Here is a 16,788-nt window from a genome sequence, read left to right on the forward strand (position 1 = left end):
TATTTTGTCTTCTCTGATTGGGAAGACATTTCAAAATTCATTTTTTGTTTGTATGTTTGGTTTGGCAGACAAAATTTTTCACAGCATAGACCCTATGGGGAAATTATATCAGAAATATATCCATTTATCTTCAGCAGATAAATTCATTGGTTTGTATGTCCCCAGTGATATTTCTTTATAAATAGAAAGGAAACACACATGTTCAGTATGCATTAAGTCTCTTTGTAAATCAACCAACATGAATTAAATTCCTCTCTGTCCCCACTGCACTCCCAACTCTAGGCAAGAAATAAAAACCTGCAGGGACTGAAGGGTGATTCTAGCACATTGCTGTGGAGATTTAATTTCCACTGTGTGGTTTTTTTTTTTTTTTGGAAAAAAAAATTAGTTGCTAACATTAAAATCAGTATATTGTACATAAATATGAAACTTTTGATTCTCTTGAAAGTATGGCCAACTGGCCTACTTTCCAGCATTATTGAAGTGTAGGAAAGGGTGTTCCCAGTGCTGTGCTGGGAGGGTCCTGTGCTGCTCAGGGTCCAACATGGCAACCTAGTCCTAGTATCATTTGTCTTGCCTCCTGGGGCCATGAGTTTGTGAGAACTAGACTACTAGCTATCTTAAGATAAAGTCTACTTTTGTCTTGATCAACTTTGACTTTGACGCCTTTAACCCAGAACCCAGAACACACTACTTCCTTGTACTTTTTTTGGATGATATAAAATACCTTGTGGATGCATATGACATTTCTTCCAGTACTGAAAGGATACAATTGAAGTACTTCTCTGCCCTAAATCTTTGATGCAGACTGGCATCATAGGTGCCCCTGATATCTGCCGTTAGACCCACTACCTAAAGCCAGTTGTATGTCCCTGGGCTGTCTCTGAAGTCTTCACTTTGCCATTTGACAATTTATCCTCCTAGAAGTCTCCTCTCCAATGAAGACAGCAATGCCTATCTCATGAAGTGGCTAGGAAGATGACATGAAACCACGCGTGTCGAGCATGGCCCCTAGTATCCATTTTCAGGATGTTCTTAGCAGTTTTTTTCTCTAAGAATACAAAGTTCTCCATCTTATTAGATGTCCATACAGATCAGTTTGATTTTCGAGCCAATCTTCAAGGAAGAGATTACAGTTCAATTCTCTGTATTCTGAGAAGCTTCAAAGTGCACTCGCCAAGGACACTGATGAAAGTAAAGATTTTACCGAGACCTTTGTAGTTTTTTTAGACCTATTATTGGCCTAAAGGGCTAAACTAGGGCATGTCAGAGCATATATAACTAGGGGATCCCAGTCACCACTACATGCTAAGAACCTGAACTTTCCTGAGTACTTGGAGCCAGGAAAGAAGCATGAAGTGGCTTGTGCTCCTCGGGCTGGTGGCCTTCTCAGATTGCAGAGTTATGTAAGTATGGAGACTGTAAGCCACATCATCTTCCTTTCTGTGATTTTTTTTTTATATCTGATTATTCTATTCATCCAGTTTAGATGGGAATGGAATATTTCCCTGACAATCTTAAAGTTCAACCCTTACTTATTGATAAGTACTTTGCTATAGGAACTGTGGGTCCCAAGGGACTTGGTGTAGATTTGCATAGCTGCACAACTCTTGGGGTCCAGTCATGTCATGACCTATTGAAATTGGAACTCCTTGCAATTGCTCAGTGCACAGTCAATGCAGATGTAGGTGTGGTCCTGTGGAATAACACTTTTCTACATTTTATTTAGCATGTTCTCTTTGTTCCCTCTCTACTTCAGTGAGTATATGTCTATGTCTGCATCTCTGTATCATTATCATTTATCTCTCCATTCTTTTGGAAGTCTCTCTGAGTGTATTTCTCTCTGTGTTGTTTTCTTTTAATTTTTCATTTGACTCATCCTTCTTCTAGAGCCTCTACATTTCCCTAACTTGTTCCCTATCTCCTGGCTTCTTTTTTCAACTATCTCTTCTCTTTCAACTTGGATAAAGATTGGGAGAGCTACTTATACACTGTTTTATATCTGACAAGCAGTGTGACCACAGCCAATTCACAAGCCTCTTGCATTTCAAATTTCTCCCTGGTAAAAGAGGACAGGAATCCCCTTCTACCTCCTTCCCTGAACTTTTATGAGAAGGATACAGTGGGATGGTAAAGCAATGCTAGTGGCTGTCATGCTGAGACTTCCTATTTACCAGGCATCTTATATCCATCACTTCACTATCCCCAAGATATCCTATTTGGAGGGTTTGAATCGTTACATTCCACCATTTTACTGAGGGGAGACTGAGACCCCACAGGGTCATATGGCTTACCCAACATTACAGAACCGAATCTTTTTTCAAACCTATGTCTTTGCCATGGTATATGCATAAAATTCTGATAATAAGGTGACTCATAAAATTGATTGGAAAATACACAGTGCCATTGCGATGACAGTTATACTTAACAGTGACAGCTAATTGTAGTATCTTCTTTGCTTTCTTTGTCAAATGCTCCATGAAAGAATACCTCTAACAAAAGTGAAGACCATGAGATAAACCCTTAGTGAAAAAAACATGCTGAACAATTTCCTCAAGGAACATGCTTACAGATTGTTCCAGATTTCTTCTCGTGGCTCAAATATAACTATTCACCCCCTGAGCAACATCATGGATGTCAGGTTTTTGGAGGATGGTGCTCCAAAGTGCCTCCTGGTGCTCTAGCCTAGCACTGGGGTCATCTGGAGGTGACAGGTGGGATGTTGGGGCTCGGGTTCCTGCAGGAGGCAGAAACCCTGGGTAACAGAGGCCCCACCTAGAGGAGAAGGCACTATCATCCTCAACTTTTGGTCTTGGTGACTGGGCCCAGAAATTACCAAGTGGCAGGTAAACGTCCATTTCTGTGTCAAAGATGTGTCATTAGTTTGATGGAGTTTGTTCCTTCTGAGGAGAAGGCAATGGCAACCCACCTCAGTCCTCTTGCCTGGAAAAACACAAGGATGGAGGAGCCTGGTAGGCTGCAGTCCATGGGGTCGCTAAGAGTTGGACACACTGAGTGACTTCACTTTCAGTTTTCACTTTTCTGAATTGGAGAAGGAAATTGCAACCCACTCCAGTGTTCTTGCCTGGAGAATCCCAGGGACGGTGGAGCCTGGTGGGCTCCTGTCTATGGGGTTGCAGAGAATCAGACATGACTGAAGTGACTTAGCAGCAGCAGCAGCAGCAGCAGCAGATACTTCTGAACTAAGGGAGTCACTCAGTTACAGATGAAGAGTGAACCATCTCTGATCAAAAGGTAGAACTAATTGCAAAGCAACTGTGAATCCCCAGGCAGAGGAATTCAGTTTCCACACATGCAAGAACCACAGCAGTAAAAAGTACCTGAACCTGTATTCCGTGTAAGGCCATAAGAATCTAACACAGTGCTTACAGTTTTTAGATTAGAAATGGCTTATTTTGTCTTCAAGAATGCCCATGCCAGCCTGAATGATAGGCAAAGAATAAATACATGTCAAATGAAAGGGTTATCTGTTTGGTGTTGATTGGATGCGATCTGAGTTCGGAGGGAGTGGCTGGGGTTGATCAAGAAGGACCTCCTGGAGAAAGGGCTGCTAAGGCTGGGTTTGAAGAGACTACAGAGCTTCTCAAATGAAGGCACCAGAACTTCCCTGGGTGTCCAGCAGTTTTGGAGGCCCAGTGTTTATGCCTCTGGGCTTCCCATGCAGGAGGTATCACTTCAACACCTGGTCATAGAGTCAGTATCCTGCATACAATGTAACATAGGAAAAAACAATATCAAATGCAAGCACCTCTGTGATCAAAGGTTGTGAGCTGCATGGTGGTTAGAAAGTGATCTCAAGAGATATGTGACACCCAGAGGGAGGCAGCAGTGTGGGAACAGAGGGCAGCCAGTTCTGTACTAACCACTCCCTCCTTCTCCCTGTAATTGTTCTATGTGGGTAACATCATCACTGGAACACCCCCTCAGGAATTCCAGGTTATCTTTGACACAGCCTCACCTGTCTTGTAGGTTCTCTCCCTCTTTTTCCCCAGTCCAGCCTGTTGTGAGTACAGACACTCCGTACCCGGACCATCTTTCACTTGCCCTGCCGCCGTTTCCACCCTTGGCACCTGATGACACTCATCTCTTGTGTCTACAGCTACACAAGTTAGGTTCAGACATTACAAGTCTTCCACCTTCCAGCCTACCCAAAAGACCTTCAGCATCGCCTATGGGTCTTGGGAGCATGAAGGGATTTCTTGCTTATGACACATTTGGGTAATGTGTAAACAGAAGCTGAGTCAGGACTGGCTATGGAGTGACCACTGCTTGCAAAACAGATGCAGGACCATCTGGCAGGACCCTTTCTAGGCTAACTCCCATAGATATTGGCCATCTTACCCACAGGATCCTGTCCCTGGGGAGGCAGTGCCCGTGGTGACACATGAGCAAACGAATTAGCTAACCCAGGGAGTGCGTTGAGGTGTGGACTTGCAGCTGCTATGCCCACGAGCAGTTCAAGGTTCATTTTGCTGGGAGCGAGAAGATGAGAAAAAAGCACTCACTTTTATATTCACAGACGGTTCTAGGCACTTTCAGGTAATAATTGGTTTAATCCTGCAACAACCACACACAGCAGGTGGTCTGATTAGCTCATTTGACATATGAGGAAACAGGTGCAGACAGCAAGGGCCTTGCCAAGGTCACGCATATGGTAAGTGATGGAGCTGGGCTGGCTTTTCAGGACTGCAGTCGGTGTGGGGTGTTTGGGACAGGATAAAACTGATCTGGGGACTCTGGGGGCAATCAAGGGCTTCAAGTATTCAGAGTGGGAAACTGGAGGCCAGAGATATCAGGGGGCCTGATAAATGAGTTCTCACTCTAGGGGACCTTTGAGAGTCTAATAAAACCTATGGCCTGCCTCCCCAAAGTACCTGAGTATCTCCCCTCTCTCTTTTTCTCTCTTATACACACTCACAGAAATACACATGTATCCCCAAAAGTGAATTTCCCAGGCAATAATTTCATACAACCCTGCAAGCAAGATTGTGTTTTCAGGTTCTGTCTACCCGGAAAGTTGCAGAATCCACAGTCCCTTACAGAGAATGAAGCCCATTCCTATCATTACATCATGTCAAAGAGAAGGCTATCTTGTTCTCGATTGTTTTGTTCACAAGGGTGCACCAATGGGTCCTGGCCTGACTCTTGGTTGCCCCACCTGGACAGAAGCCACAAGGCCAATTTGACTCACTCAGGTGGTGCTTTTCAGAGGGGCAGATGTTTTAAAATTCACAGCCTCTCACAAATGGAATCCTCCCAGCTTGGTCTAACCATCTGAGGTCCACCAAAGACAGCCCAGGCTCAATTCTTCTTTGAGGATCTAACGGCAATGCACCCCAGCCCAGTCCTAGTCCCACTTCACGTATCTGTAAGTGGGAACACTCTTCTCTACCACAGATTGGGGACCTTGTAAGCACTGACCAGCTGTTCGGTCTAAACATGATGGAATACGGGTTTGAGGGTATACCTTTTGATGGTGTCTTGGGCTTGAACTACCCCAACATATCCTTCACTGGAGCTATCCCCATCTTTGACAACCTGAAGAATCAAGGCGCCATTTCTGAGCCTGTTTTTGCCTTCTACTTGAGCAAGTAAGTCTGAGATGGACAATCCCTTTCTCCAAATTAGCTGTAAGATGCTTTCAGTTGCACGAAAATGATAGAACACTTGATAAAAAAGTATCCTGAGAGATAATCTAACCCAGGATAACTAGGGACTTACATTGCATCACCACTGGTTTTTATAAATAATGCTTTAAGGGAACACATCCCTGCTCCTGGGCTCAAGACAGGTAACTTGGTCTAGGGGGTGAGTGAGGAGGAAGACTAATGGAAGGCAACAGGAAACAAGTTGGAATTAAAAGCAATACAATTTGCTTATGAATTTGATCAGGAAGGAAAGAGAAGGATGGTGGATATGTTTCCTTCCTCATTAGCATTCCACTGGGAGCCTAGGATCAGCTAATCAATTTTCAGGAGCCAGTGAAAAATAAAAGTGTGGGACACAAAACAAAATGTTGGATCCCTTGTTCAAGAAATATTAGTCATTTTAAGATAGGGAGAGCAGAGTTGGGGTCCCTTCTAGTGTGAGTCCCTTTGGACAGTAGAGGTCACAGGCCAGCAGAGCCAACTTTGGGTGACCTGAACCCACATCCTTAGCACTCCCAGGCTTTGATTTTCCTGAAAAATGACAAGCTGGACAAGGGGAAAGCAAAAACTCTTCAGCACCCTATCATCTGAGGGTTTCTGAGCACACAGGTTGCAGGAGGTCCTGGGCCTCTTCAGAAGACATAGTGGGTGGAGCCCAGCCACGTGACTCAGCTTCTAACCTCCTCTGTGCCACTCATTAGCCAGTTACTGACCTCAGTCTGGGTCTCAATCGCTCCTAGCCTTGATGTCTGCATCTGTAAATGGAGACCTTATTAGGGCCTTGATGGGTAGACAAGCACAAACACAAGCTCTCCAACAGTGCTCTTGTTACTGTCCTCCAAAGATCTCCCCCTCTTTTCTCTCTAAAGATGCAGGGGAAGGGCAGTGTGATCATGTTTGGCGGGGTGGACAAAGCCTACTAGCAGGGAACACTCAACTGGGTACCATTGATCCAAGCGGGAGACTGGTGTGTACACATGGACCGGTAAGCCTCTCCCTCTGAGGATCAGCCCAAGTGATGCTCCACATCTGTACATGGACACAGGCAGACACAAATGGATTCTCAGACCCATAGTGAGACAGACATATACACCACCCACAACGACAGAGACAGACAGACAGACACATGAAAACACACTAGCAGACACATATAAACATGCATAGCTAGTCAGAGACACAAATGCACAATTAGAGACACATACAAACACATATACAAACAAACATATAAACACATAGGCAAACAACCCATGGGTTTATAAATCTCAGGCCTTCTGACCAGGGTCCTAAAAGGGTCTGGAGAGGTCTGTGCAGCTGGAAGAGGGTTGCACCCACTGCCCTGTGAGGCATGGAGCATGGTTAGAGGACTCTACAGTGTGGAAAACAGAGGATCAGGAGAATTACACTGGCCTGAACACAGTTATAAGATGACCAACTGTCCTGGGCTACCTGGGACCAAGGAAGTTCTCAGTACAGATAAATGTCAGTTTAAAAACAGGGAAGTCCTGAGCAAATGGGGAAAGCTGGTCTCCTTAGGGAGCAGTTACCCAGCAGTGGAGAGAGGTTGGCTGCAGTCTTATGACTTGAAAGCAACTAATAAAAAAGACACCCCACGTACTTGGGCAGACAGTGGTGCAGGGGCTATAACAGAGAAACAGGAAGGTGGGATCCAGGCGTGACGAGAAGACAAGGGGCATAATTGATAGGATTCTGTGTGATACCCTCAGACAAAAGCTGACCTGTCCTTTGGATTTCCTGTGGGCTAGTCATATATTTCATGGCCAGGGTCTCAGGGCCTAAGCTGCTTGTAGGAACAGTGCTGGGAGACACCCTCTCCCAGAGGAACCCCTCTCTCCCACCATTATGAGAATCTGCTGTCCCCACGAATCTCCATCTTTGCTCTGTGGTTAACCCATTATTTGTTACCCACCAAATACAGCTCTCTGGATGTTTCTCATTCATTATTTTCAGTCTTCATTCACTCACTAAAAAGACAAGCATTGAGCATCCACTGTGTGCCAGGCACTTTAGGGAGGCAATGCACAAGGGAGGCATCACATCTAAGAAGGCAGATGCACAAGAAATGACACACACACATAGTGAATTGTGACTTTGGTACATGCTAGACATGAGAAACGGAGAAGGCAATGCCACCTCTACTCCAGTACTATTACCTAGAGAATCCCAGGGACGGGAGAGCCTGGTGGGCTGCCGTCTATGGGGTCACACATAGTCAGACACGACTGAAGTGACTTAGCAGCAGCAGCAGCAGCAGACATGAGAAAGGGTCTACAGTAAGTGACCAAGACAGGAGACTGATAAACACCAAGGGAAAGATTTCCCTGAATCAAGGACAATTACATTGGAATCTGGAAGATGAGAAGAAATTTGCTAGTCAAAAGGGAGGGGACTCTTCTAGGAAGGCAGACCAGCTTGTGTCAAGATACAAAAGATCATCGTGTATTCAAGTACTGCATTCAGGATGTCAAGGAAGGTCGAGAGCAAAGAAAAGAGTCAGCCCAAAAGATGTAGGGATGATTAGCGGACAGTCGGGAAGGGGGAAGCTCTGGGGAGATTCAGAGTGACCTTGATGCCCGCTTTGTCACACTGTCTCTCAGCATCTCCATGAAAAGAAAGGTTATTGCTTGTTCTGGCGGCTGCAAGGCCCTTATGGACTCTATGACATCACTGATCCTTGGGCCAAGAAGACTGGTCAATAACATCCAGGTGCTCATCAGCACCACACCATGGGGTACCGAGGTGAAGGATCATGCCCCAGGGTCACTCCCAGTCTCCACACACAAGAAGGATCTCCAGGGCCAACCTCTCTCCCTCTCTGTCTAACAGCACTACGATTCATGTTTTGCGGTCAGTACCCTGCCCTTTATTATCTTCACTATCAATAGCATCAAATACCCAGTGCCAACTCGAGCCTACATCCATGAGGTGAGGGGATAACCCTGAGGGGTGGTTCTCAAATAGGATCTTGCAGGAACCCTTAGGCTGCTGCTGGGAGGAGGGCGCCCTGTGCAGGCCATCTCACACTATTACAGATGCTGCTGAGCCCTGTTGTTGGGCCAGAGCCTGCCACAAAACCAACCACTTGAGAGTAAAGGGCCATCTGGGACACTGATTAACCTGAAAAAAATGTGGAGATGCCACACCATGCTGGCATGGTGGGAGACACAAGGAGAGGGGAACACTATGGTCCTCAGTCCTCAAAGAGCTTCAGTTCAATCTGAAACCTCAGATGCATGAACATGAGTCAGCTCTAGCGGTCACTGAATAGGCCACGTGACAAGGAGAATGACTGGGGACACTCCCAGTGTGCTTTCCCACCAAAGGGATTAACAGTCTCCCTTCCCTTCTCGCAGTTTTCCTGGTTTGGATGATAAATTACATGGTCACCCTAGTTCTCGGATGCATCTTCCCCTAGCTCTGGCCAGGTGCCCCCTTTGTGAGTTGGGATACCCGACCCCTTTGTGGGGAGGCTGGTTGCTAATGTGAATAAAGGGTGCACAGTGACTGCTCAGCCCCGGTACAGGGTGGAGGCTTCATGTCAGCTCCCTAGGGGAGTTCAGAGTTGGCTGATGGGCTGAAAGAAGGCTTTGAGGAAGGAAGGGAATTTCAGGAATTCTAAAACTGTAAACTCATGGAGCCATGTGGAGGGTTGCTCGGTTCTAGGCAAAACTGCACTGGATTCCATGCAAATGGCATCCCAAGGTACTCTGCATTGGGGCACTGGGTAATTACTCGGGGTGTTGAGGGCTATGGACTGACTGGTGGGGATTGGGAACCAGAGTACCTTACCCACCCAAGCCTGGAGTGGCCAAAGAGGGAGAGTGTGGGCCGAAGGAGGCTTCCCAGAGTTCCTAAGTCTCCAAGAACGTGTTGTGGGCACTGCTCTATTTAAGATGGATAACCAACTACGAGTTACTTTGTAGCACAGGGAACTCTGCTCAGTTATATGACAACCTGGATGGGAGGGTATATTTGGGATCAGGATACCCTGATACATACAGTTGAGGCCCTTTACTGTCCACCTGAAACTCAGAATATTGTTAATCAGCTATGCTCCAATACAAAATAAAGTTTTTAAATAAAGTATGGATTGTGGGATCGCAGGAGGAGAACCAGCATTCTCTGCACAGAAAACAAGGAGCAGGAGCCAGAAGGAAAGAAACAGGAAGTGAGAACTATGGACACTCTTGTTCTTTTCTAAAAATTTCATTGAAGTGTGGCTGATCTTCAGTGTTGCTTTAAGTTCTTCTGCACAGCAATGTGACTCAGTTATACACATAAAAACTATACAGTCATTTAAGAATGTATATTCTTTTTCATGAGGTTTATCACTGGATACTGAATATAGTTCCTTACGCTCTACAGTAGGACTTTTTTTTTTTTTATCATTTTGCTGTATCCCCAACTCCCAGTCCTCCCCTCCCCAACTCCCTTCCTCATGGCAACAGCATGCCTTGTCCCATTTTGGATGAACTCTCACATCCCCTGCTGCTCATAAATCCCCTTGATACTTGCCAAAAGAGGGAAATAAAACCAAGAATTGTGCTGGGTCTGAATATTAGTGGGAGTCGCAGGTAAGAGCTCAGGATGACTGGTGTGTGTCTCTGGTTCCCCCAGGATTCTAGAGTCCACTGCTATCCTACCTTTAAGGAGAACACAGTGAGTGTATCTACAGACCTGGATCCTGGGTGACATCTTTCTGAGGCAGTACTTCTTGGTTTATGATCGAGGAAATGACAGGATTGGCCTGGCACAGGCAGTGTAAATGCTTGGTGTGGCTCAGGAATCAGTAAGGCCGCTCTGAGCAAACGCTCACTCACACTTAGGGCACTCTTACCCAGGATGCTGGTGAACTATATTTGGTGGGCTGCAAACCCTATTCTCATGAAAGAATAAAGGGTTTCACTCTCAACGGTGCTGAAACAAATGGGTGTCTCTGTTTGAGTCTGGGAGGTGTACAATGATCGGGAAGGACCTAGAACCAAGTCTGAATCACAGTTGAGAGGAGCCCACCTCCAACTGGCTTCAAGGAAAGGGGGAACTCATTGAAATGATTCTGGGAATCCAGGACACAAGAATCAGGGCAAATATAAAGATCTCAGTGACTGGACCCAAGAAATCAGAAGTCATCAGTTCTCTCTTTCTCTTCCTCGGTCTTTCCCTTCCCTCTTCTTTGATGGTCTTAGCCTGACAACTTTTGTCCTTAAGGCTTCTACACCTAGTGAGGGAGTCCAAGCTACCTGCCCTAGGGTTTTATATCCTGAAGGTATATCCTAGTAAGGAAAGAAGCTCGGAGCCATTAGAGTTCAAGGGTGTTCTCTGAATGACCCAACTCATTTCACATGTACAGCCCTAGATCAGCCATCCTGGCAGGGCCATAGGGTCCTATGATTGGCTTTACATGGTCATTGACCCCGACCCAGCAGCACACATGATTGTCAGTTTCCTTCAGAACTACATGACTGAAGCTGGGGAGAGGCAGCCCCAAGGATAGCGACTGGCAGATGGTCTAGGCCATGGAAGAGTTTGTGATGACCCACCAACTCCTCCACCTCCTCATTCAGAGGAATTATAAGGGGTAATGAAATAGACTCTATTCATCCCATCTCAGATGATCTTATTGCTTGGCTTCTCCTCCAGGGGATTTTGGGTGAGGTACTTCATGCAGAGCTGGTTCCCTTTTGTTCCCACACCCCAGTCACCAGCTCTCTGCCACATAGCCTGCCCATCCTTTCCAGTCTTACTTGGTAAGTGGTGGCCCCAGTGGATCTCTGAGCCATCCCCCTACTCCAGGGCCCAGAATGCTTCTTCCTTGGCCTCCAATGCAGCTGGGGAGAATGCAACACCTGTATCGGGAGACCCAGGGTACACTGAGACTTCAGCCTTTCTGAGCTTCCTCCAGGGGTGGAGCTACAAACTATTTGCTTGGGGCTGCCATGGTTAGGCACCTTTGCAGTGGAAGCATCCGTTCTTTCCACTTGGAGACTCTCAGTAGATGCCTAAGCTAAGACAGCAGGGGTCAGATGTTGATTTCCTTTCAGGTTGACTGGTTTGATCTCCTTGTTGTATAAGGGACTCTGAAGAATCTTCTCAAGCACCACAGTTCAAAAGCTGAATTCTTTGGCATTCACCGTTTCTTATGGTCCAGATATCACATCTGTACCTGATTACTGAAAAAAACGTAGCTTTGACACTACAGAACTCTGTAGCAAAGTGAGTCTCTGCTTTTTGATACACTGTGCAGGTTTTTCATAACCTTTCTTCCTTCCAAGGAGCAAGTGTGTTTTAATTTTGTGGCTGCAGTCAAGGTCCATAGTGATTTTGAAGCCCAAGAAAATAAAATCTGCCACTGTTTCCACTTCTCCCTCATCTGTATGATGTGAAGTGGTGAGACTGGATGCCATGAATGTTGAGTGTCTTTTTGTGAATAGTTTTTTGAATGTTGAGTTTTAAGCCAGCTTTTTTTCATCTCCTCTCCTTATCAATTGGTCTTTAGTTCTTTGCTTTCTGCTATTTGTGTCATGTCATCTTTATATCTGTGGATGTTGATATTTTCCCAGCAATCTTGATTCCATCTTGGGATTTATGCAGTCCAGCATATCAAATCATCTTTTCTACATACAAATTCAATACCCATAGTGACAATGTATACCTTGTCATGCTCCTTTCCCAATTTTAAATCAATTAGTCATTCCGTGTCTGATTCTAACTGCCACTTTTTGACCTACATACAGAGTTTCCAGAGACAGGTAAGGTGATCTGCTATTCCCATTCTCTTAAGAATTTCCCACAGTTTGTTGTGGACAAACATTGAAAGGCTTTAGCATAGTCATTGAAGCAGATGTATAAGTTTTTCTGGAATTCCCTTGCTTTTTCTATGGTCCAATGGATGCTGACAATTTGATCTCTGGTTCCTCAAACCAGTTTGTACATCTGGAAGTTCTCAGTTCATGTATTGTGAAGCTTAGCTTGAAGGATTTTGAGCATTACCTTGCTAGCAAGTGAGATGAGCACAAAGGCATGATAGGTTGAACATTCTTTGGAATTGCCTTTTTTTTGGATTGGAATGAAAATGGACCTTTTCCAGCACTGTGGCCACTGCTGAGTTTTCCAAATTTGCTGACATATTGAATGCAGCACTGTTACAGTCTCATTCTTTAGGATGTTTAAAGCAGCTCAGCTGGAATTCCCTCACCTGCACTAACTTTGCTTGTAGTGATGCTTCCTAAGGACCACTTGACTTCATGCTCTAGTATATCTGGCTTCACATGAGTGACCCCAACATCATCTCTATCTGGGTCATTATGACCATTTTGTATATGTCTTCTGTGCATTCTTGCTATCTCTTCTTAATCACATCTGCTTCTGCTAGGTCTTTGACTTTTCTGTCCTTTATTGTTCCTATCTTTGCATGAAGTATTCCTATGGTGTCTCCAATTTTCATGAAGAGATCTATATTCTTTTGCAATTTATTATTATCCTCTAATTCTTGCACTTTTCACTTACAAAGACTTTCTTATCTCTCCTTGCTATTTTCTGGAAGTCTGCATTTCACTGGGTAATCTTTCCCTTTCTTGTTTGCTGTTCAGTTCTCTTATATTCTCAGCTGTTTTGAAGGCCTCCCCAGGCAACCACTTTGCCTTCTCACAGTTGTTTTTCTTGGGGATGGTTTTGGTCACCCCTTCCCGTACAATGTTACAAACCTCTATCCATAGTTCTTCAGGCTACCAGACCTAATCCCTTGAATCTATTTTTCATCTCCACTGTATAATCATCAGCAATTTGATTTAGGTCATAGCTTAATGGTCTAGTGCTTTTCCTTATTTTCTTCAACTGAAGCCTGAATATTGCTTGCTTCTGCTAAGCAATAGTGCCAGATTACCACCCACCACTCCCAGTGGGCATGGAGCAAAAAACACAATTTGAGGACTATACAGTGGAAGTGAGAAATAGATTTAAGGGACTAGATCTGATAGACAGAGTGCCTGATGAACTATGGAATGAGGTTCATGACATTGTACAGGAGACAGGGATCAGGACCATGCCCATGGAAAAGAAATGCAAAAAACAAAATGGCTGTCTGAGGAGACCTTACAAATAGCTGTGAAAAGAAGAGAAGCAAAAAACAAAGGAGAAAAGGAAAGATAGGCATCTGAATGCAGAGTTCCGAAGAACAGCAAGGAGATATAAGAAAGCCTTCCTCAGTGATCAATGCAAATAATGAGAGGGTAACAGGCAGGAAGGCCAGGGGTCTCCAAATGGAGGACATAGCCTGCAAGTGTCAGACATTTTTATCTCTCTTAAGCGGCAGGAGGAAACAAACTAGCAATATTTTTTTCCTTCTCTATACAAATTTAAAGAGAGGTTTCTTTTAAAATACTGTGTTGCCATAATGACACCTGGTTTCCCCTGAAGTTAGCTATTCTTGAGCCTAGAGATAACCAATGCCTTTTTCTTATGGAAATGTTTGTCTTAAGCTATGCTAATGTATTACGCCTTTACCCCAAACTCAGTCTCCAAGTCGGTTCCGCCTCTGGGCCCAAAACCTACTTGACAAACCAGTATGTTATACTCAGATATTGTTCCCCTAATCTATGTAAATGAAACTATTTGTATGGTGGTCTGCCCTTCTTTAAGATTCAAGTTAATTATTTTATGGCCCAAGATAAACCATTTGGTGCCAAGATTATCCCAAAATGCATCTTATGGGCGAGGGGCCTGGTGCTATTCTGAATTATAAGACATTCCTTTCTTTCATTAACAGACTGCTAGTGACTATATAACATCCAGCTGAAGACTAGTAGGGGGGTACTCTTTCTGCCCCCTTTTGATGCCTATGTCAGAAGCTTTCTCTATCTCCTTTATACTTTAATAAAACTTTATTACACAAAAGCTCTGAGCGATCAAGCCTCGTCTCTGGCCCCGGATTGAATTCTTCTCCTCCGGGGGCCAAGAATCCCGGTGTATTCACGTGATTCAACAACAACCTTTCAATAATAGAGGAAAACAACAGAATGGGAAAGACTAGAGATTTCTTCAAGAAAATTAGAGATGCCAAGGGAACATTTCATGCAAAGATGGGCTTGATAAAGGACAGAAATGGCATGGCCCTAACAGAAGCAGAGGATATTAAGAAGAGGTGGCAAGAATATACAGAAGAACTGTACAAAAAAGCTTCATGACCCAGATAATCATGATGGTGTGATCACTCACCTAGAACCAGACATCCTGGAATGTGAAGTCAAATGGGCCTTAGAAAGTATCACTATGAACAAAGCTAGTGGAGGTGATGGAATTCCAGTTTAGCATTTCAAATCCTGAAAGATGATGCTGTGAAAGTGCTGCACTCAATATGCCAGCAAATTTCGAAACTCAGCAGTGGCCACAGCACTGGAAAAGTTCAGTTTTCATTCCAATCCCAGAGAAAGTTAATGACAAAGAATGCTCAAACTACTGCACAATTGCACTCATCTCACATGTTAGTAAGGTAATGCTCAAAATTCTCCAAGCCAGACTTCAGCAGTACATGAACAGTGACCTTCCAGATGTTCAAGCTGGTTTTAGAAAAGACAGAGGAACCAGAGATCAAATTGAAAACATCCGCTGGGGGGAGGGGGGGGAATCAAGTTTATCTCGCTAAAGTTATGGTTGTTTTAGTTTTTTGCAATGTGCATCCAAACTAATCCTGATACTACTATGTGTTTAATGTGATATAGCCTTATTATTTTGTTGGATTTAGTGAATTTATTTATATTTTGCATTTCTCTTATTTTTTATTTTATAAATTGATTCATCAACCACAGGTATACCTAAATTGTATAACTTCAAAATCATGATTATAAGCATACTTTCCTATAGATTTTGCATTTTTATACTTTCTAATCTTCTTTCCTTTCTTATTTTCTCCATATTTGTACAGTCTGGGCCATTTCCTCTCTTATAACCACATCCATATCCATATCTGCAGACAAAAATAGGCTGAAAGCTGTGTGGGGAGAACCAAAGAAGAACGAATTACAGGGACATGAATGAAGGGTGGTGGCCCTTATTACTTATCATGAATGTTCTGTAGTAGGATCACATTACCCTGCTCTTCTGTGGACCCACCACCCCCAGGTTTACCATGACGATGGAAAATAGTTCAGCCAGTGGAATTTGAGTAGACGTGATATGTCACTTCCAAATGGAAGTATTATTTTCTGTCCCACTAGCTGGAATGCACATGTAATGAAAGGGGCTGGAACAGCCATATTAGACCAGAGGTAAGTAGTACAGGTAGAAGATGTGACAAGAAAGAAGTGGGTCCCCATTTCTGTGGAGAGACCTACACTAATATTATATGAAAGAGAATTGAAATGGTATTGTATTTAAGACAATGTTATTTAAGGCTTGATTACAGTCATTGAACTTGTAACCTAACACTCATAATAGAATAACTGATGTTTGTGTTAGCCTTGTCTTTACATTAGAGTCTGGTATAATGAGACAAGATCTAATGACGTATACTTACAAGTGAGTCGAGTGACAACCCTGCCCTCTGGAATCTGTGGGCTAGTGTGGGTTTCAGAAACTCAAGCAAGAACAAAGTGACATGGCGGGGACAGCTTCAAGATCCTGTAGGAACACTTGGGAGGACAACCTAAATCAGTCCTGGTCTCAGAAGGTTGCTTGAAGTAGTGGACAATCCTCTATTGGTCTCCTTAAAAATAGGCCATGGTGCCAAGCTTCATGTAAAAGTTATGTATTTCAAATTCCTTCCAGACTGTTTTCCCTTTTGATCCAGTGCTTAAGATATGCGTTTGAGACCTGGCTTGGGAAGATTTCAAATGCCCCAGGGCAACTAAGGGCCACAACTACTGAGCCTGAGTGCCCTAGAGCCTGTGATCTGCATCAAGAGAAACACAGGATTGAAAAGCTAGCATACTGCAATTACAGAGTAGCCCCAACTTGCTGCCAATAGAGAAGTCCTGAGCAGCAATGAAGACCTACTGCAGCCAAAATTAAAAAAATAAAAAATGGGGAAATTAACAATAAACCAAGAATTGTGGGAGAGTTTAATATCCCACTTACACCTATGGATATATCAACTAAACAGGGAAAT

At 44.1% G+C, this 16,788-nt stretch overlaps 1 pseudogene; it reads left to right on the forward strand.

Annotated features, from left to right (window-relative positions):
• The first annotated feature begins 1,353 nt into the window (after window positions 1-1,353).
• On the forward strand, window positions 1,354-10,452 carry LOC129653627 (pregnancy-associated glycoprotein 1-like; annotated as a pseudogene).
• The last annotated feature ends 6,336 nt before the right edge of the window (window positions 10,453-16,788 follow it).

The sequence above is a fragment of the Bubalus kerabau genome, chromosome 5, assembly GCF_029407905.1.
Source record: "Bubalus kerabau isolate K-KA32 ecotype Philippines breed swamp buffalo chromosome 5, PCC_UOA_SB_1v2, whole genome shotgun sequence".
NCBI classification, from domain to species: domain Eukaryota; kingdom Metazoa; phylum Chordata; class Mammalia; order Artiodactyla; family Bovidae; genus Bubalus; species Bubalus kerabau.